This window comes from Phoxinus phoxinus, assembly GCF_949152265.1.
Source record: "Phoxinus phoxinus genome assembly, chromosome: 11".
In the NCBI taxonomy this organism is placed as follows: domain Eukaryota; kingdom Metazoa; phylum Chordata; class Actinopteri; order Cypriniformes; family Leuciscidae; genus Phoxinus; species Phoxinus phoxinus.
The window spans coordinates 6,159,456-6,182,580 of record NC_136886.1 but is presented as its reverse complement, the minus strand read 5'-3'; the positions used below and the strand labels follow the sequence as shown (position 1 = coordinate 6,182,580).

Genomic DNA, 23,125 nt, shown 5'->3' with positions numbered 1-23,125 from the left:
ATTAAAAAGTCATAATCATTAAAATGTGGAAATTATTACATATAAGTAATAATTATATGTACAAAGTAAAAATGATAACTGTCAATTTCGATTTTTTAGCTCATAATTATTACTTAGTATGTCATAATTACGAGTTTTTATATCAAAAATTCGATATATTTAAGAAATATATTTTTTTATCATAATTGATAATAAATTATTATGAAAATATACGCCTGTAAACAAATGTATGGAAGCCCATTTCTACCACATAAGGGGACAAAAGCTAAGTCATTATGACATACTAAGTCAAATTTATGATATGACAAGTCAAAATTATGACTTAAAAAAAATCATAATTATAAATAAAATGCCGAAATTATAACATAAACAGTCAATATTATGACATTAAAGTGTCATATGTGGGGGAAATGGGCTTCCATACAGATGCCAATGGGTCTGATATTTTGTAATCCAATGGCGATGACATTCATTTATCACGTGTAACGAGTCCGTGGCCACCAGGGGGCGCCATTTCTCCACAGCGCAGGTCGCGCGCACGGAACGATCTCCCATGGGTTCCTCCGGATGCTTGAAGTGCTGAACACTTGAGAGGCGAGTCGAGCACCTCACCATCCCTCTCCACACAACACAGCGAGCAGCCATCCTGAACACATGACTGCAGCAGCCCAAAGCCCTCCTCACTTCACAACCACACGAGAAGCCTAGAATGGATATTCGAACCCTTCGTTATAATAACTGCAACTAAAGATCTCATCATCCATGCTTATTCAGACCCGTTCCAGCGCGCAAAGTTCAGACGCATCGGAAGGAACTTTGGAGAGTGGGAGTTTGAAGGACTCATTTGAGACTTTCTGAACTGGCGCAGGAATCGTTTTAATTTGATTTGCATTCTTGTTTGAATCTGTAGGTGATGCTTTTCTCGGGATCGTTTTTGCGCAAAGGGAAGTTATCAGTCTTTGGCACTGCTGGGGTTTTACTTCTGACAATGAAAAGCAAATGAGACCGTTATCATCCCTTCACTTTTATTGACGGCTCAACGACAGGTAAGTCCTAGTTTATTTTATATTAGAAATTAGCTTTGAAATAAGAAAGATGCGTTGCACATCTGAGTTTGGCTACTGACGGAGCATATGTTGGAAATGGTATGAGATTTTATAATAATTGTTTATTTAATTTGAATATATTGTTATCATTTTAGTTTCAAATTAAACAAATAATAAAAACAACACACACACACACACACACACACACACACACACACACACACACACACACACAAACACACGAACATAATTGGCAGCTATTCTATTCCTGATTTAAAGTGTATTGATGCAGATTTGCTATGTAGCTATTTATTTCATAACTGTGTGGAATTTTGATTAACAAATGATATAGAGCTGGTGATATGAAGGTGGTAATGGTAGTGAGAATACCATGCTGATGATGATGATATGATGTCGATGGATTGGGTAGTTAATAACAATAGAGAGATGATGGTGACCACTAAAGTTGGACATATGGTGGAACACACGAGGAACACACAGCCGAGCCGACCGATGCGAAATCCTCTGTGCTGGTGGGTTTGAAAGTGAAATCGGCTTGTTTGGATCTGAATCATTGCTGATTGTTGTCGGGGTTGCAGATCAATGTCACATAACCCATAATTACTGAACAAGTATTAATACAGTCAGTCAGCATCTGTGCTGCAGGCCAGAGTACAGGTGCACCTTTGCAAAGAAATTCAATGACTGTGTTCGAAATCTTCAAAATGCTGCCTTATCATTATCAGGCTGTGCTGTAGGAAATAATCCATGTTGGAACCGCAAAGTTTGGCTGACATTCCTTAACTTCTTCCCTTAAAAACCATCCAATCCAATCCCTCCTACACTTTTTGGGTTACACTATTTTACAGTATGTGCACTTTCAGTGTACTTACCCACAAATGTGTAAGCTACTAAATGCATGGGTTGTTTCCGGGATGTATGTCACATACTGAAGTAAAATGCTTTTCGAACATTCAATGTGTCCCATTCCGAAGGGCTCATCCCTATGCCCTAATCGAAGGGTTTACCTTTAAAAAATGAGAGCTTCGAAGGGATGAAGCCTATATAGGGGACCAAAAAAACTGTTCCTTGGAACGCACTTCTGCGTCATCTTGGAGGCGCAGTGGTTGCATACTTGTGTACGCTGCATGCTTGCCTGCTCAAAGCATCATGGGAGCGAAGTGTCCATCAGTAGTTCCCTTCGAAATCCTCAGTTGTGAAGGTTGCCATTGAAGTGGCCAGTTTTGAGCACTTCAATATGCTGGCCATGATTGTTCTCACTCCGAAGTGCCCTTCAGAATTTATCACATTTGAAACACAGCAATTGTTTCATGTTGATTTTTTAACATCATATTTACTGAAATTGCTCCATCTAGTGGTTTTTAAAGTCATTATTACACACACACACACACACACACACACACACACACACACACACACACACACACACACACACACACACACACACACACACACACACACACACACACACACACACACACACACACACACACGTCTACTTCACTAACAATGATTCCTTAAATATACAGTTCAGTGGTTAGTTCAAAGAAGGCATCTGGCGGAGCCGTTAAAAAGTAAATTAATTTATGAATGCCATTTTTTCAGCTTGCATTGATGTTTTTAAATATTCACATGGTTGCCTAAAGCTCATTTACTTTTGTTCTATAGATCATCAGAATTCAAAGCCTTCTGAGAAATTTCAAGTTCTGAAGTCGTAATTCTGATACGTGATTTGATGCATCGGATGATCCACAAGTGATTTGGTTCATTTAAGTGATATTGTTTGGAAGTAAATGGACACAGTTACGCACTTTCATATAACTTGAGCTCTTTTCACATCCTGACAAAGAAAGGCTTTTAGGAAGCCTTTTAGCGCTATTGCATCAAAGTAAACAGCAAAGGTTGCACAACAGGAGTGTAAGTGTTTTATCTGTGTACTTTATTATTCACATGCCGCCGACAGAGAATGATGAGAAATTAAGTTTAGTCATGAATGTTCCTCATGAACTGGCTAAATGAGTAGTTTTTCTGGCAGGCCTTTTCACTATTATTCATCAACAGTGCACAAAATGCGTAGAGATTTAAATAGTACAGCAGCGGCTGTGTCTGAAAGCTGAAAAATGCTGCCTCTGCAGGACGGATACGGAGAAGGCAACGAGGCACGTCCGAATCCAGTGTTGGTAACACATTTTGTCTACACATCCTGAGATACTTTCATCTGATTCATTTTTGAAGATGTATCATGCGCTGCCTATGGTATCCCACAATCCTGCGTGCTCGATTCCATGATAGTTGAGCGGAAAAATAAATATGGCGCCTGAAAGTTGCAGTTGGTGGTCAGTTTGTGTGACCAACTTTTTCATTTCCAGCAAGAAATTTCTATTGAAGTAATTAAGTATTTGCTTTGTTATCACCAATTCTTTGTAGATTATTAAACCGTTACGCTGTATACGTTTTGTGAGGTACCTCCAGCAGAGTCATTTAAGCTTTCAGACGCAGCCAACATTTCCAAATGACAACTTAATTATTACCAATAGCAATTCGCTTCCACATGACTCTTTAACTGACACACCCACGACTCCCACTTAAAGGAATTAACATTTTTACTCAAAAATGAAAATGTAATCATTTACTCATCCTGGTTTTCTTAAAGTCATTTAAGAGGTGTCAACAAATAAACGACACTGTCTGTTAAATCACTGATCAGGCAAGTAAGCAGCTACCTTTGGTTTCAGTAGTGATGGGAGAAACGAAGCTTTTTAAAACTCTGAATCAATTAAACCATTTGCTTTGATTCACTGTTTCAAAGCCATTGAAACACCACACGCTAGGGACACCTGCTGGTCAAAACAGCGTAAATGCCATGAAAAGCCAGCCCAAACATACATAAAAACACCTTTTACAAAGCAATTAGGTTAAAGGTAGGGTAAGCAATTTCGGAGAGGCTAGCAATAGCTAGCTTTGAAAACATGAGATCCCACCTCCTAGAGGTCTACACGGGTTAAAAAATTCATACCCGAACCCGAAGAGACCCGTAATGTGCTACACGGAACCGACCTGGACCCGTGCAGATCCGAGAAATTTGAAAGCTGGACCCGAACCCGGCGGGAAGACACAGACCCGACTGTCACATATTCCACATTAAATTGCTAAACAAGTCAATAAACCAGTTGCGAAAAATACAACTTTTTGTCTTACCTAATTTTAGTAACGTTAGCCGTCGTCTCCCTTCTTTATACCAGACTGATTGTGATGCATTACAATCCTCTGACTAAAGTTCTATCCATGTTATTCCTCTCGTTATTCCAAGCTCAATCCACTCATTATTTCAGCTTCAAAAGTCCACTTGCTGTCACGGTGACGTATGACAAATGCAACGTTGGGGATTTGCATCTCGACTCGAGTTAACTCGCACAATAACTTTTTTGCTCTTTTGAACTATAATAACGATTGCTTGTTGCAAGTTACAAAAAACACACAATCGACTCGGGTACACACAATGTTAAACAGACCCGGGACCCAAAGTAATAGATGGGGACCAGACCCGGACCCGGCTGACAATTTAAAACATAGACCCGGACCCGTACGGGACCCTCGGGTCTAGGGTGCTCCGTGCAGACCTCTACACCCTCCCTTCAGAGCGTCTCCAAAGCCACTCCTCCTCCAAAACATGAACGCGTATGCAGGGAGCAAACTGCTACATCATGTCTCAAAGCACAAAACATTACAATAATAATGAACATAAACAACTTAGAGAGCTCTGACTTATCAGCTGACTGCTGCAGATTCATTGTGCCGTTTCTAGTGTTACCATTGAAATGCATTGAGAACTTGAATAGTTCTGAGTTCAACATCATGGGTTGTCATCTCTTAATTACCGTAGTAACGACATGGCGTGAACGCAGCATGAGCTCGTTGTTTTGGTTCAGGAGGAACTGTAAAAAGAAGCTGTTGTTTGTTTTCGGCACTCGTGACTGTCTGTCTACAACTCTGCACTGACTCGTAATGGAACACACTGATGTTGAGCAGGTTGCTAAACACATAGGTTGACAGGTAAGCCATTCTGTCATTGCATTCAGGACAAATGGAGTGATTGGATGAAAATGTTTTGGTCTTCCAAAGAAGATATATGCAAATTTTCAATATTTAGACCACTTCTAGTTCTATTATTGATTTGTCTCTGGACGTGAAGTGAGTTTCAACCAGCAAAATGTTTCTGGAAAACATTTCCCTTTAATCTATTAAATGGAATCTAAAAATCATCAAATACCATTAAATATGAAGTGTCTGTATAATACTGTATGTGTTATTTTATTCATTTCTAGGGCTTGTTTTTGCATTTTGGCTAGTCAGTCCACTAAGTGACAATTAACTACTGCTCTTCCTTTTTTATTATACAAATGTGTCATTACAAATGTTTACGACTTTATAAAACTGATCCAACATCAGGTAAAACCATGTGTCATGGGTTCACTGAGATGGCTGCATTCGAAAATCACAAACTTCTAGTAGGCGAAAAACAGTATGTGGCAAAAGAAGTATGTCCGAATTTACAATACTCATAAAAGAGTTGGTAAAAAGTACACCGGCGAGATTCTGAAGTGTGCATATGATGGACACTTTGCTATCCCATGAGGCCACGGGAGAGGATGGTGAATCAACGCAAATGACGAATCAAGTCAAGTCAAGTCAAGTCATCTTTATTTATATAGCGCTTTTTACAATACAGATTGTATCAAAGCAGCTTCACAGTGATAACATGAAAATAATACAAAAAATAATTTCATCATCATCCACCTTTAAGGCAGATCTATAATATTGTTGAATATTAAATGTCCCCAACTAAGCAAGCCAGAAGGTAAGGCAACAGCGGCAAGGAACCAAAACTCCATCAGGTTACAGAAGGGAGAAAAAAACCTTGGGAGAACCCAGGCTCAGTCGGGGGCCAGTTCTCCTCTGGCCAATGAGTGAACAGTGTATGAAGTTCAGAATGAATCAGAGTATTTGTCCAGTTCCGGTTGGTTGAAGTCAGAGTGGAGAGGAGGAGAGACTGGTTGACACTTCAGGTCAGCGGCGTCGTCGTCGTGTCCTGGCGCTGGTCCTTCATCAGATCTGGATACGGCCTGGTTCCAGTGGACAGCGGTAAACCTCGGGATAGACAGAGAGACTAATATTAGCGTAGACGCCGTCCTTCTTATGATGTACCAAGTACATCAGGATTACGGGAAGTGTTCCCGGTCCCGGCTGTTCGAAACTATGCAGCCTAATTATATAAGTCTATAATGTGTTATGTGTATGCTAGGCTGAAGAGATGTGTTTTTAGTCTAGATTTGAACTGACAGAGTGTGTCTGCTTCCCGGACAATGGTAGGAAGACTGTTCCAAAGTTTTGGTGCTAAGTAGGAAAAGGATCTACCGCCAGCAGTCGATTTTGATATTCTAGGTATTATTAACTGGCCGGAATTTTGAGATCGCAGTAGGCGTGAAGGACTATAATGCGTTAAGAGCTCGCTCAAGTACTGCGGAGCTAAACCATTTAGTGCTTTGTAAGTGATCAGCAATATTTTAAAATTTATCCGATGTTTAATAGGCAGCCAATGCAGTGTTGACAGAACAGGGCTAATATGGTCATACTTCCTGGTTCTAGTAAGAACTCGAGCTGCTGCGTTTTGAACTAGCTGTAGTTTGTTTATTAAGCGTGCAGGGCAACCACCCAGTAGAGCATTACAATAATCTAGCCTTGAGGTCATAAACGCATGAACTAATTGTTCTGCATTATTCATTGAGAGCATATGACGTAATTTAGATATATTTTTAAGATGGAAGAAAGCGGTTTTACAGATACTAGACACATGACTTTCAAATGAAAGATTGGTATCAAAGAGCACACCCAGGTTCCTAACCGACGACGAAGACTTAACAGAGCAGCCATCAAGTGTTAGACAGTACTCTAGGTTATTTCGTGTGGAGGTTTTTTGTCCAATAATTATAATCTCTGTTTTTTCTGAATTTAGTAGTAGGAAATTACAAGTCATCCAATTTTTTATATCAGCTATGCATTCCGTTAATTTTGTGAATTCGTAGGTTTCGAATGTAGTACGTCGTCCAGATTACATGTATACTACACACATTCATTCTACATAGAACATGCTTTTATTTAGCGGCCTTGAAGTAATTACTTATTCAAAATAAGTACCTACTCAAGAGAGTTTGTGATTCCGGATGCAGCCAGAGTGTTAGTAATCAAGACCCATAGCTTATACGCTTATAGCCTGTAATGAAATCCTAAGTGTCAAAATGAAAATGAACCGTGCCGTAAAACAAGAGCAGAGCAGCAGAAATGAAAGCGAACACCCCTGCTTATCTCGTCAGCAGGGCCGGCCCTGACTTCACCAACTCTCCGCACAACTTCTCCTCCTTTTACATCCCCTCCTTTTGTCTCCATCCTTTTCATCTGCCCTTCATCTTGCTTTCCGCGTCTCGTGTGCGGTCAGCTGTTTTTTGCAATTAGCGCTATCATCGCATTTCATCCAGCAGAACAGCGGCTGTAATAACCTTACGGCTTTTGTTGCATGCTGATACTATTCGCCCTTGATTAATTGCGCTCCCAGGAGAGCGACTGGAGAGCCGCCGTAGATCTTCCCTTTCACGCCCCATGACAAGTGACCCATTACTGTGCTTTATAGATCGCCGTCAGCAGCCTTTGAAAACGCCTGTGGGCCTGTTGGGCGATGATTTTATTGTGCCGTGTTATTTGTGGGAATTGCTGACAGACAGACCAAAGGGCAGCTGCGGATTTTTTTTTTTTCCCCGGTTTGTTTCACTGCGAAACATGGCGCTGCTCTGTTAAAGTCAATGCGTCTGCTGGGCAACTTAAATTGGTTATGCTCTCCGGGTCACGCAAACAAAGGTCACAGCATCGCAATCTGTCTCGCATCTCAGAGCATCATTTGACAGTCTGATGACAGATCACAGTGCATTACAGAAACAGACGCTCGCTTTCACCCACATATTGGCGTTTCAGATCATTTTCTGCAGCGCCACTGAGAGAGTTTGTTATCAAACAAGGCCCAAGAAAAATGTATTGCTCTTTCTGATTCTGATTAATCCGATTATTAAAGAAATGTTTCACTCATAAATAGAAATCGTGAAACTTCAGAATTCAAAATTCATTATTTACCCAGCATCATGTCATTGATTCAAAACCTGTGTGAACTCAAAAGATCTTTTGCACAATGCTTATTTCCATGCATCTACTTTGAAACAATTTTCACTCAGAAATTGCTAATAAATTTCACAAATAATTAGAACAGCAACACAATGAATTAATTGGCAAAGGGTGGAATAATATTTCCTTGTAAAATATATTCAATGTTTTGTTTTTTTGTTTTTACAGTGCAACAAAGTACCCTATAAAATATGACTAGATTTGAAATCTTCTGAAGCCATATTTTGAGGAAAATACCAAAATGTTAGCTATTATTCAAGTCAAGTCACCTTTACTTATATAGTGCCTTATACAATATAGATTGTTTCAAAGCAGCTTTACAGTGATAACAGGAAAATGTTCAGCTGAAGTCAGTTGATTTAGTTCAGTTGTAAAGATCATCAATTATTAAATTAATTTGATCTATAAAGCAGTTATGTCGTCGTCCATGGCTCAGTTCAGTTCTCAGCGTCCGTACAGTCAGATCAATAATGCTGTTGAATATTAAGTCTCCCCAACTAAGAAAACCAGAGGCGTCAGTTGCAAGAAACCCAAACTCCATTAGAAGACAGAATGGAGAAAGAATCCTTGGGAGAAACCAGGATCAGCCGGAGAGCCAGTTCTCCTCTGGCCAACGAACGAACAAACACAGTGCGATTACGATTCGATCTGCATCACAAGTCGAGATCGCATTCTCTGAAAATCTTTTTCAAATCTCATTCACTCCTTCATTCATGCAAAACTTGAACATCAAGAAGTGTCATTCTATGTTTGATGATGACAGACATTTTATCTTTACGGGAACCATTCCTTAACTAGAGGTTGCAGCAAAAGTAGCTTTCATATTTTTCAGAATATTGCTCTTGACAAGATGAAAATAATCCCCGGCATGTCTCCTTCCTCTTACAAAGAACAATGTTGTTTTCCCACTAATGAACGTGATATCCTAAACTGAAAATGACAGCATTTTTATGAAGAGTGCTTTTCTAAGCACTTCATCTGACAAGATCGTAAAGGCCAGTTAGATTTGAACAGATATTTCTCGTTTGTAGCCGTGGTCAAGCTCAGGTACTATCCGTTTGAGAGCGTGTGACCTTCTGATCTGTGAGATATAGATAGATGGCGGTCTAGCACGTAGGAAGAGCTCTCAGACTTCCTCTAAGGCAGGTCAATGCGGCAATCGTTAGCAGTAATAGGATGACAAGATACTTTTCTATACAGACATTTGCGCTAGCAATTATACAGGACTTAACATTTGCTTTTAAGGTCAGGAACATTAGAACAAGACTAATGGATCTGTGAACTACACATGAAGCATATCTTGATCACATTTAGTTTTCCTCTGCGAGTGTACGTATGTGTAAGAAGCAGGTGCATGAATCACTTCTGCTATTGCACAATGATTTCAGGAATAGAAGCTTCTGGTAAGCAGGTGGTGTGGTGTCTAGATGCCTTTTTGTTTCCTACATTCAGTGGTTCTCAAGTGGTGGTTCGCAAACCAGAAATGTCTTGCAGGTCTAAATGCAAATTACAATATTTATGAATATACTGTATATTTATATATATACTGTATATATATTTAAATTATATATAATCCAAATTATATTACTAATACTACTGCTACTACTACTGCTAATACTCTGTAAACACTTTTTGGTTAAAAAAAAATAGCACTCTATATTCTTAAAATAATGAAAATATACTTAGTAGTATTTATTGTAGTATTTATTGACCAACCTATATCAATAAATATATATTAACATTGATTTAGAATAGTTTTTTATATGCATATTATTTGGAATTAATATGATTAATTATGTTCATTGTATAACATATATATATATATAATTATATGTAGGACTACTACTAATTATATTAATCAATTATTATTAATATTTTATAATAATATTATTATTAATTGTATTCATATATATATATACATGCTAATTATTAATATGTTATTAATAATTGTATTAATACTTGTAATTATTTTAATATTAATATTTAATTACAGTATTAGTATTAATTATATTCATGTTATAATATATATATATAATTATATTTCTTAATTATATGTAACATATTAGGCTATATAATATAATAATTATGATTCATATTCTATTATATCAGTATTAATTATATTCATATATATTTTATTTATTATTATTATAATTAATTCATAATTATTATTCATATTTTATCATAAAATTATTATTAATAATATTTATTATATATATATATATATATATATATATATAGGAACATATATATAGGAACCATATATATATAACCAAATTACATTTTTTTCCAAAATGTAATTGGTTGGTAAATAATATATAACTATTAATTTATCATATTGTAATTGTATATTGTTTTGCTATATATATATATATACATACAGTATATATATAATATTTTCAATAATAAATAATATTTTCCATCCATTGCCTCTTGATATGGGTTGTATCCAGTTCTGGACATTTTATCTGTTTCGTATGTCCAACAAAATGCAGAATTCATGTTTATATTATGACATTTTACATGTTATTTTAATGATTTTTTTGTTTACTTGGCTCTTTCTACCTCCTGATGTCTAATGTACAATCATGGTCCTGAAGTGAAACCAGTTGAGAACGTCTCTGCATCTTCTATATTGATCCAACTTATATTTCCAGCCACACCGAGCGATCATAGATCATCATTGTTTGGAGGGAGGGAGGGGTGTTTAAGATCACTACACATGCATGAGATGAGCCGGCAGGTGATTTATTGCAGAGACGAGGCAGAAGTGCGAGAGGGCCGTCCAGACGGTTTTGTTTCCTGGGGAACAGAACGCTCTAGTCGTGTCCTCGGCCTTTAGCCTGTTGAATTCTAGAGGCTGTAATTTGGAGAGATATTGCTTTGCATGCTTGTGAGAGGGAACTGCAACCGATGCGAGATAGATTTGCCTTTGTCTTCCTGCCTCAGAAATGAGGCTCGGCTCGCTCGGTGCAATCACACTGTTGCTGTGTCAAATTGAAATCATGCAGCCGGTCTGGTCTCTGTTAGCAAGGAACGGATGAAACACAGGGACATTGTAACAAGCTTTTTAGTCAAAAGACCAGTGCTTTATGTTCTCTAGCGCATGATCTCGTGCAACGTGTTGGGTTAGATGGGATGTTCAATAAAACCATATGATTACTTTTGATACTTTATTTGAACCAATTATTATTGCCTATTTAATACATATTGTTCATTTCACAGTTTAAATGCATTTTAAATACACTTTGGTTTGGATTTTTTTCACAAGGGTAATTTTCCCATTAAGTTATAAAAACATTATTTTTAATGAACGTCCAGTTTTTCTTGGTTATATGCCAAACGTTATTAAAGACCAACGTTATTAACGTTATTCAAGGTTCTGAGATCATTCCTTGTTAGCTGGTATGACAACATGCCCATAACAACAAGCCCCAGTCTTCCCATTTACTGTCTTCACTTAGCTTGTTTTCATTCGTTTTAGCGCATCCACCTGGTTTTTACATTCTTGCAGAGCTAGCACGGATAATGAAGCAGCATTGGGGATTTTTCCTCCATCGAATCTTAATCTTTGGGTTTGTAATTAAAAGTACTAAAGCAGTCTCAAAACAGCATGCTTGAATTACCAATTCAGAGCCACTGCAGAGCATTGAATCTGCAAATATAGCAGCTACAGCACACATTGAGATGGATGTCACACTCCACGTAATGTGTCCAAAGCTCAGTTGCGTAGCCAATTGAGAAAGCTGTGATGGCTCATAGGAGCCGTGGCTTATCTCACTGTGTGTGTGTGCAAGAACAATGACAAAGCCTCTATAAAATAACAATAAACAGTCAAGTAACAGCACAGACCAAGAGGAAGAGAAGATGATGCTGGTCCTAATGATGGGCAAATGAACACTTTTATTCAGCAAGGATGCATTCAGTTGATCAAACGTGACGGTGAAGACATTTACTGTATAATGTTACAAAAGATTTCTGTTTCAAATAAATGCTGTTCTTCTGAACCTTCTATTCATCAAAGAATCATTCAAAAATGTATCACCATTTCCACAAAAAAAGTGTTTCCAACAGTGATAATAATAAGAAATGGTTCTTAAGCAGAAAATCAGCAGATTAGACTGATCGAGGATCATGTGACACTGAAGACTGGAGTAATGTTGCTGGAAATTCAGCTTTGCATCACAGGAACTTTTGTGTAAAAAATATAATTTTAAAATACATAAAAATAGAATTACAATTTTAAAAGTTTACTTATAAATTGTAATAATATTTCACAATATTACTCTTTTACCATATTTCTGATCATATAAATGCTTGGACAGCATAAAAATCTTACAGACCCCAAACGTTTGAATGGTAGTGCATATTTGTTAAACTTAATAATAGTTATATTTTGAAGACAACTGAAACAAAATGAATATGGCTGGCAATAAATGCACCTAATTATTATTAATCTAATGTAATGTTTAGTTTGGCATTAATGTGATAAAAATCATATTATTCTAAAGATGTCTAATGTTCCCAAAATGATTTCCCCCCCACCCACTATTGTAATGTTATGTTAGATGTATAAACCATATCTATGTCTGTCTACACTAAAAAATGCTGGTTTGTTTCAACCCAACTTTGGGTCAAATATAGACAAACCCAGCTGTTGGGGTAATTTTTTTAATTACATTTTTAACCCAACGTTTGGGTTTGTCCATATTTGACCCAAAATTGGGTGAAAACAACCCAACATTTTTTTTTTGAGTGTATAGAAAATCATTGTGATTAATCCCATGATTTTATATTTTAGACAGTCAATTATATTATCTTAAATGTGTAATGTAATGGATTACGTTACTAACTGCAATTTTTTTCATATAATTTGTAATCAGTAACAGACTACAATTTTTAAGTAATCTACCAAGCACTGACCATAGGTCTATGATATCTCATCATACTGTTTGCAGCCAGACATAGCAACCAACTCATCCAATGATGTGAGTTTGGGGGCGGAACTTTTTCTTTTTGTCCGACCAATAAGAAAACAGGTGAAATGATCCGGAAACCAATTCGAAAACAGACATTGTTTTGCAATTCCGTTTGGTGACTCTAGTGGTGCAGAAGTTACTTCACCTTTAAATTGTTTTTAGAGGGAAAATCCATTAAACTGAACTTAGTTGTTCACCACTTAAGCAGCTAGTTGGGAATCATTAGTCTAAAATTGCATAACCTTGATTATGCAACAGCGTAACCTTGCGGATATTTTGCAAGTGATTCTTCCCTGTGCCGATGTGCTCTTTCTTGAATGCGGCTCCATGTGTGATTGGATTTAGCAGAGAGCAGGGCGGCTTTGTGAGCGCAGAGAATGTGAGTGGGCATCCTGGAAGCTTCTGTGCCACCACATAATGCCTGACTGATGTGAGGAGTGAGAGACAAAGAGAGAGAGAGAGAGAGGGAACGAGATACTGGAAGAAACAGAAGGAGGGAATGAGAGAGAAGGGATAAAGGGACGGATAAAGAAAGGGGGATACAAAAACGACAGCGCATGAGAGAGGGATGAGGAAGACGGGCGACAGAGGCCGCATGTTTTATAGATGCCATTTAAAAGAGCGTGCTGGAGTGGAGGCAGACTGCAATGAACTGTGACCGCGACAAAACACCAAGACAATAAACAAACAAATTGGTTGCCTTGGAGTCGTCGGCGTGCCATCCCGCCTCCCATCGGAGCGAGAACATCCCCACATCCTGCACGGTGTGTTCCTTTGAGATTAAAACAGGAAACACATCTCTCTCAGTCTCCTTCTTTCTCTCTGGCCACCGGGTCTCGATTGCTCTCATTTGTTTCTTTTCTCTCTAACTCCTTATGTCCCCAAAGGAAAATGTTATTGCTCAACGGTTGCTTTTTCATAGCTCATGAGATCTCAGTTATGTTTCACTCAAGTATCAACTTTTTGTTTCTTAAAAGAGATAAAAAAGTGAGACAATTGTCGATAAAACATTTTTTTTACAGTATGCTTTTGAAAGAAGTCTCTTATGCTCACCAAGGCTGCATTCATTTGACCAAAATACATTAAAAACAGTGATATTGTAAAATATTTACATTTCCCCCCATTTTAATATATTTTAAAATGTCACATGGTCCTTCAGAAATCATTGTAATAATTTGGTGCTAAAATACATTTCTTATTATTATCAATTCTGTAAACAGTTGTGCTGATGAATATTTTGAGGAAACTTTTTCGTTTTAGGATTCTTTGATGAATCGAAGTTCAAAATAACTGCATTTATTTGAAATAGACATATTTTGAATCATTTCAAATCCTTTACTGTCACTTTTGAACAATACAATGCATCTTTGCTGAATAGAATAATCTCTTATATATTATAATCAGGGCTTGACATGAACTTTTTTCTGTGGCTAGTGATTTTCCAAAGTTACTAGTCACTCAGCATTTTCACTGGCCACAATTGTGACATATCTTGGGGAAACTCTGCCATATAGATATTTTGAATATCTCACAATTTGGCAGCAGGTATATTAGGCTGCTGTCACTTTAAGACCTGACGCATGGATCCATTATAATGTTACGCATGGAATTTTTCCAACGGTTATACTATCACTTAAAACATATAGTACATGAATACTCATCAACTCAAGACTTGCATTTTAACATTGTTTTGTGTGTATTTGACTGTACTCAATTTAGTACTGAGATGGCTTTATGTGCACACACTTTGGGTGAACAGATAAAATAGAAATAAAAACAGACAGAATGAGACTTAGTAGAGAGCTATGAAATGAATTGATTTCAACCAGTAGCACAGTTAAGATTATTTTTGTTGGAATATTCTACGTTTTCCTTGCACACTTTGTTATATTTGCTAATCTGAGCAGTTTGTCATTGTTTTCCCCATAAACTCTAAAAGAGACACATGAGATTACACACGAGTCTTTTTCTCAAGTCTCCATTAATCTCGTTGCTCTGATCTCATAAAGAGATCTCATTCGTATATTTTACTATTTATATCTCTACCTCTTGTTTTTGTATACTTGCAAATACACCAAATGTAATTGTGTTACGGTAGTTGTGTTTTACTGCAGTGACATCTGTGTGTTGCCTGAGTCCCGAGTGTAATGCTGCCTTCATCGGAATTAACATAAATATGAGTTTCCTATTTAAAATAGGACATGATCGCCCTCTCATGTTGTATGTACCATTGGGAATCTCGGGTATAATTTTGAGACCCGAGTTCCTGAGTTGAGCGTGCCATAAACGATAAACATGACGGAGGAGAACGATTGCTGCTGTGACGGGTATGCTTTATTAGTTATTTCACAACAGCTACATCGCCTTGTCATATCATTAAAGTAATGCATATTTACATATATGAATAATCATTTGAAGCGTATTGTAGAGCAAAAATAGCCTATATTGACCAAAATTCCAGAATCGCCAGCAAGCTGATTCTCTAGACAGCGCTGTGAATGTTTATATTGTGGTCAATGAATGGGGCGCTACACATCATTTTGCTTTAATAAGATTTTCCCCAAAAAAGGGAAGAATAAACCCAGTGTTTGATTCCTGTTCTTTCCGACAACAAAGCACTTGACTCGTAATCACGACTTCAGAAGTGGAAGGATATTTCCGATGGCACACGAAGGCGGCAGCATAATTCTTACAGTCCGCGAGCTGGTCACTGTTTGTCCACTGCTTGCCCTGGGCTCCATCAGGCTGAGTTTATGTGGCAGTCTTGTTGTGAGGCGCCGTGTAAACACAGTGAAATTGCTCAGGGCCATATTCCTCTCTCCACACTCTCTTTTCGATCCCACCGGACTTATTTTCAATATGCCACTCTCAAAGCAAACCATATTACCATAAGCTCTCTCAATATAGCAGGGCTGTGCAGAAAAATATCGTCCCAGGCTGAAATTTTGATGAACAGCTTAGCGTGACTTTTTCAATTTTGCCGTGCCTACCTGATTTCAGATCGACCGCTCATTAGTTTACTTTCACTTACAAGTTTGGAAAGCACAGACGGACAAATCGGGATGCGCTTGGAATTTATTTATATTTCTGGTACAGCCACATTGTTTCAGTCACTTGGTCTAACAGCAGTGTGGCTTTCTGCCTTATTATTTATCTCAAAGCCAGGGTGAGAACTACAGAAGTTTTGTTAATTAAACTGTAAAGAACTTATTAAGGTCTATTCAAATCAAGAGAGAAAAAAATACTTCTGGGATGGCAAAACTGAATTTTTAGCATCATTACTTCAGTTTTCAGTTTCACATGATCCTTCTGAAATCATTCTAATATGCTGATTTAGTGCTCACGAACATTTTTTAATTATAACCAATGTTGAAAGCAATTGTGCTGCTTAATATTTTTGTGGAAACCATAATGCATTTTTTTTTTATTCTTTGATGAATAGAAAAGAACAGCATTGATTTGAAATAGAGATCTTTTGTAACATTATAAAAATGCCTTACTTTCACTTTTGACAACCCCACTTTACCTGGTGTTGGACATGCCTTACATTTAACAAAACACAAGGGCTACGCTATTGCACACTAAAAACAAATGAAACAAGAAACCAATACACTTACACGCTACTCCTGCTGACATCTGCTGCTTGACTGCTTCTCCAGTAATACTTCGTAATACTACACTATTCCCTTGATATGAAATTACTCACCATGTTTTTGTTATACTTTTCACCTCTATTGTCAAATTTTAGCCTGAGGAGTTAAGCACAACAACCATTAGGATCAGTATCTGACAAGAACATTTGGGTTGTATGAGGATTTTGTCCTTAAAATACCTGTAGAAGTTCCTATAAATACAGACAACTGATTTACTGCGTCATTCATTGTATGTAATTAAACAGGACATGTTTGTAATAACTATCTCATTTGTTTACAATGAGCACAACATATAATTGAGACATGAGGTGTTTGCAAATGGCAAACGCTGTAGAGTTGTGCTCCACCATTACAAGTCACGGATGTACCGCCCACGTTCCTGACAGCATAATCGTGGCAGTGCTGGAACTGGCCTCAGAGGCGTCCCACTTGCCCTCCCCTTCTGTGGGTTCCCGCTCCTGCCACACACCCATGCCACGTTTGTTGTAGCGTGTCGGCGTTTGGCAGCCCTTATTCCTTCTCCTTTCTGTTTTCCCAAATCTCCATTATCTCCAATGCCGCAGAACGTCCTGAGGCCTTTACTGTCAGTTCTCAACAGCTCTTAACGTTTGGTTTGGCTTTGCGCTTTCAGATAAAGCGTTGTGTTGTGAAGGAACAGAAAAAGTTGTAATTTGGCTTAAACTATGGGAACTTTTGCCCTGTGGAAAATCAATTTTCTCAAAACACTTTTCAAGCTCTTCCCTAATTTTGTATGCTAACATATCCAACAGTATAGACAGGGGAATTCTGTCGTTTTTGCCATTTCTTATGAATGTCATATCACCATTAATTACATTTTATACATTTTCAGGGGAAAATGGTCTTGCTGAGGCTAATTTGATAACTTGCATTTTATGTATCTAAATACACAGAATTATCCTAAATACACAGAATTATCCTAAATACACAGAATTATCCTAAATACACAGAAAAAACTATCTATCTATCTATCTATCTATCTATCTATCTATCTATCTATCTATCATCTATCTATCTATCTATCTATCTATCTATCTATCTATCTATCTATCTATCTATCTATCTATCTGTCATCCATCAATCCATCCATCCATCAATCCATCCATCCATCCATCCATCCATCCATCTATCTATCTATCTATCTATCTATCTATCTATCTATCTATCTATCTATCTATCTATCTATCTATCTATCTATCTATCTATCTATCTATCTATCTATCATCCATCCATCCATCCATCCATCCATCCATCCATCCATCCATCTATTTATCTATCTTGCTACTGTTGTCTTACCAAGTGACTTTAAAAAAAACTATATTAATGGCACAATTGATGGAAATGATCATGATTGTAAAAAAAAGGAAAGAAATCGATACACTGAAATCAGCCTATAGTTGAAGAGACTGCACTTTCTTTTCTCTGTTAATTTGCTCTGCACTTTTTACGTCATCCCTCTCTATCTCTCTCTCTCTTGCTCAAGCAGTATTCATGCATCCCAGCAACCTCTGCCAGGTCCGCCCCACGCCTGTAATCATTAGGCTACAATTTGGGGCTGAAAATCGCAATTATAGGCTACGGCAAATCGGTTGTTATTTTTCTCTGATGCTTGTTATTTCTTTGTCTGGGCAGAAACGACCCCTCTCTGATTGTAATTAGGGTAATACGAGACAATAAAGCACACAATTATGTGAAAGGTTTCCACGTATTTGCGCTTGTCAGGCAGGGCTGGGGGCGGGAGTCCCCGGGTGTAAACTGCAGCGTGAAGAGTTGACAGATTGAAATGGGCGCCCCTGGCAGTTTTTGACCCTCTCATGTCTAATAAATAAGCTGGCAGAGCAGAGATCGAAAGATCGACAGAGGAAAGATTTCACTCTCTTTTTCTCTCCTTTTTCCACCACCTGCTAGGGCACTTTCTTCTGACCTAACATAGAAAGTCTTCAAGTTACTCATCGTCAGACAATTCTTTGAAAGAACAGCGAGAACTTCAAAGGAGGTCTCTGATCATAAATTCATTCCACGCCGCCTTGTCTTGGCCTTGATCTATGACAAAGAATATGAAACAGATATCGGAATATTCACTTTTGTTATCTCAACCCCCCCCCCCCCCCATCTCAAACCCCACCCACAACTTGGACTTGGCTCAAGGGCAGCTTTGGGCCTTTTGATCAAGCCGTTTTCTCTCATATGTATATGTGAATACGTAGAGATAAGACTAGATTGTCAGGACTCAAGATCGAAGCAATTCGCTAGTTGGAATGGAGCCGTTTGAAAACCTAACAAGCGATCACATAAAGATTCTGTATCGCTGGCACATTTCGCGGGGGAGGGAAGTCAAATCCTTCACGGTCCAATCGAGCCTGTCAGTTTTAGCAGTCAAACGCAATATGTGCTTGTTTTAAGCGTTCTTATGACCATCGTGGCAGTCTAACACTGTGCTGAGATTCATTTTTTTTGATTGAGCACTGAAATTGAACGAACCTGGAACACAATCGTTAAATAGTTTCACAACACTCATCTGTCATTGGTTTAGGCTCTTACTATTGTCAACAGCTTGATAAACGTCAAGCCGAGCAAGTAAAGTCAAAGTTGGTTTGTGTCTTTTAAACAAAATGGAGGATAAATGCTTTTCTTAATGCTTAAACTTTATTTCAGAGCCCCTAAAGGAACGTCGGAATGGGCAAAAAATGAGACTGAAGGAAAAAATATATTTAAAAGCTCTCATAAAACTCTTGCGTTCGCCTGAGAAACTTTTGTTTGCCTTAATTCTCGATTCGCTTACAGATATTGTAGACATGGATAATGTCTAATGTTCAGCTGTGAATACATCTCTTAAATGATGTAGGACTTGGTTCACATCATGTATATATTGTAAGAAATTAAAATAATTAAATTTAAAATATTTTAAGCAATAATGTAATGTACATGGTTTACATATTTTTCCCCCTGATGTTTTAAAAAAAGATTCCATAACAGGAAAACATTTAATGACAATAACAGCAAAACTTCATAATACTCAAAAAGACACTCGCCATCAACCGGTAAATTACCATATTAGCCGATAAATTGGAGTTGTACTGTTGGAAACATAAGCAAAGTATGTACGCATACATACAATTCATGATTTGAGAATTACTGTTAGAGAATGAATGACTTTTAAAACATTCTGACAGTGTCTCCTTCATATCTGTCATATCATACTACAAGAATTCAAGATAAAGACATTTTGTGACCTTTACTTATCTAATTTAAAAGTCTGAGGTAGATTTCTTTACAAATGAGATTTTCTGGAAATTTTACACATTTTTGTGCTGAAAGTATTAATTTTACACATTTATCTCATTGATTTCAATTTTCTATGGAGCCAAGAAGCTTACAGAACAGCATCAACCAGTCCAACAAACACTCTCCCCAAAAAAACAAATAATAATAAAACATTTGTTGTCACTAGGGCAGTTCCCTCAAATGGACATCTTTGTACATTAGGGAACCTTTACATGACAATGATATATATATATAAAAAAAGGTGTAATATTACCTTTCCTAATATTGACCTGGTGGAGGACATTTTCCATAGACTTACATTGAAGGAGGTACAAGAGTCATGCTAGAAAAGAATAGCATGAGACTGAAATGTTTGAATTGTTAACTTTGGACACTCATTGATAGATCACCAGGCAACCAAAAATGCTGCTCTTTACAAATTAAGCCCATTAGGCACATATGGTTGGACATCTTGAATATGTATGTCACAGTCACTCACAAAAAAACTTTTCAACCATTACATTCTCCAGGTTTGCTTGTAGAACAATTTTAAGCACAGTCCCACGGATTTTACTCTCGATTCTCCTTTTCCACAAGGCATTGCAGTGGGTTGGATTCCAAAAGCAACATTTTGAGACAGTGTCAAGAATTACTATGTAAGGAGAGAGAAGACAATGGCTTATCTGCAGCGCCTCTGCATCTGTGGAGGTGACTAATTTCTCTGAGCTACGGAACCATCACTTAGAGTTCAGCGGGGAAAAAAAATGATAACGTGTGAGAGAAAGAGGCACGCCAAGATTGGATGAGCTCTGCTCTACTTTTCACAGGAAGGAAGGAAGAGCTGCCCACATCGCTGGAACCTGACATGCTCTCTTTTCCCACTCTATGGCCTCCTGTCTGTTTGACAGCCTGATCCATGTTTACTTCCTCTCAAAAGCTACGGACAAATCATAGACGGCCATGAACGCCTCCTCTTCCTCTCCCTCAATTTTTTTTTCTGTGTGCAAGTGTGTGTTCGAGATGCCAACCCTGATGTTTCCTCTCTCCTGCCGGTATTTCCACTTTCTCAATGCATGTCAGCCAAGTGGAAAAGACCTGTCAATCAAATAAAGCATGCACACAAGCCAGTTTTTACTAAAGAATTCTTTCTTTGCTGAAACCCTCCATGCAACTGGGTCCTAACTACATTTTTTATTTGTAACATTTGTTTATTTATAATTAGAATTAATGTTGTGAATTTAATTTATTCATTTAGAGGCATTCAAAAAATATGAATAATAATATGCACCTTGACAGTACATGGCATAATAATAATGATTTTTTTTCTAATACTGGAGAAATTTTAGTTTCATGTTCATTACAAGTATTATTAGCTCATAAGAGTCATCTAGTTGTGTTTGCAGCTAGCGAAGCCAATGCAATAGAAAGACATGTTGTCTACAAAATTTTTTTTATGCCATCACATTCAATTCAGACTGCCAACTCACAACTCGGGAAAAACATCATATCTTTTGTCATGGCGCTGTGCAGGAAACACTGGCACACACATAATTAAACGTCAAAGAACACATGCGGATCTTGCAGTAAAAGTAATTCTACACTTCCAAAATTACTCTGAATTTTGACAACAGACAGATGTTTCCATTGATTCATTCTTTCAACGGAACGTGTTCTCTTGAACGTACATAAAACTCATTAAACAACACTTTTTAGATGGTTTTCCTAGAGGTCCACAATTAAATGTCAAATACCATTCAAAAAGGTTAGGGTCGGTAAGATTTTTAAAATGTTTTTGAAAGAAGTCTCTTATGCTTAACAAGGCTGGATTTATTTGATCCAAAAAATTATTACAATTTAAAACAACTTTTTTCTGTTTTAATATATTTTCAAACAATTTATTCCTGGGATCAAGGCTGAATTTTCAGCATCATTACTCCAGTCTTCAGTGTCACATGATTCTTTAGAAATCATTCTATGCTGATTTTCTCCTCAAGAAACATTTATTTTGTATGTTTGTGGAAACCATGATACATTTTTTCAAGATTATTTGACCCCAAACTTTTGAACGATATATTCAGATCATCATAAAAATGAAAAACGTATTATTTTTTTTATTATTCTTTTATATTTCTCACATAAAATGTTCAAACTTTATTGAAAATTAAAAATACACAGAGATAAAAGGAAGGTCTTTAACGACCACAGTGATGAATGTGTCTCACAGAAATCTGGCTATAAAGTTGTACGATCCGCATAAGTGGGCACTTAGAGGGAAATCTTTCTAGGGCTAAATTAAGTTTTAAACAGGGCTCTGACCAACAACCCAAATCTCCATAACTGAGATCTCTGCAATAATTTTTAAATGATGCTCAGTTTCTCTGTGTCCAAACAGTTTGTTAGTGGTGTTTTTTTATTTGAACAAACCATTCTCATTCACTATATTTTGTTCATTGAACTCTCTCCCTTGTGAAGCACATGGCTGCTTTGACCTTTTCTCACTTTAAGTAAAGTCTGACTGTAACACAGAGGGCTGTGAAGGAGCATATCATTGGTTGTACATACTGAATGACTATGCCCATACTACTGAATGAGCAATACTTTCCCTGCCCATCAGAATAGCCCACATATTACTCTGAGGTAGCAATATGCACCTTGTAAGGGTAGATATGGTAAAAAGTTGTCCCTGTCCTTAATGAATGACTCTTTTGAGTCGGTTCACTCGTGTGAGTTGGCCAAACAACATAGCAACATTGTCTGAATCAGTTCTACATTAAGTTCAAATCTTTTAGACAGTTCATTCACGCACTGAATCACTTGGAACGGTTTCTCGTTCCATAAAACAACACAATAGACTGAACAAAAAAGATCAATAGAGCGAAGTGAATATTTACTTACAGTCTTTTGTCATCAAAAATAGAAA

At 37.4% G+C, this 23,125-nt stretch overlaps 1 protein-coding gene across 2 annotated transcripts in view; it reads left to right on the top strand.

Annotated features, from left to right (window-relative positions):
* The first annotated feature begins 578 nt into the window (after window positions 1-578).
* Window positions 579-23,125, top strand: part of tafa3a (TAFA chemokine like family member 3a) — an 88,149-nt gene continuing 65,602 nt past the window's right edge. The window contains exon 1 of one of the 2 annotated variants that reach the window (XM_079629597.1): window positions 579-1,046. The gene's annotated coding sequence lies outside the window, so the exon portion shown is untranslated. The remainder of the gene's footprint in view (window positions 1,047-23,125) is intronic. The other variant, XM_079629598.1, reaches the window with a different exon arrangement.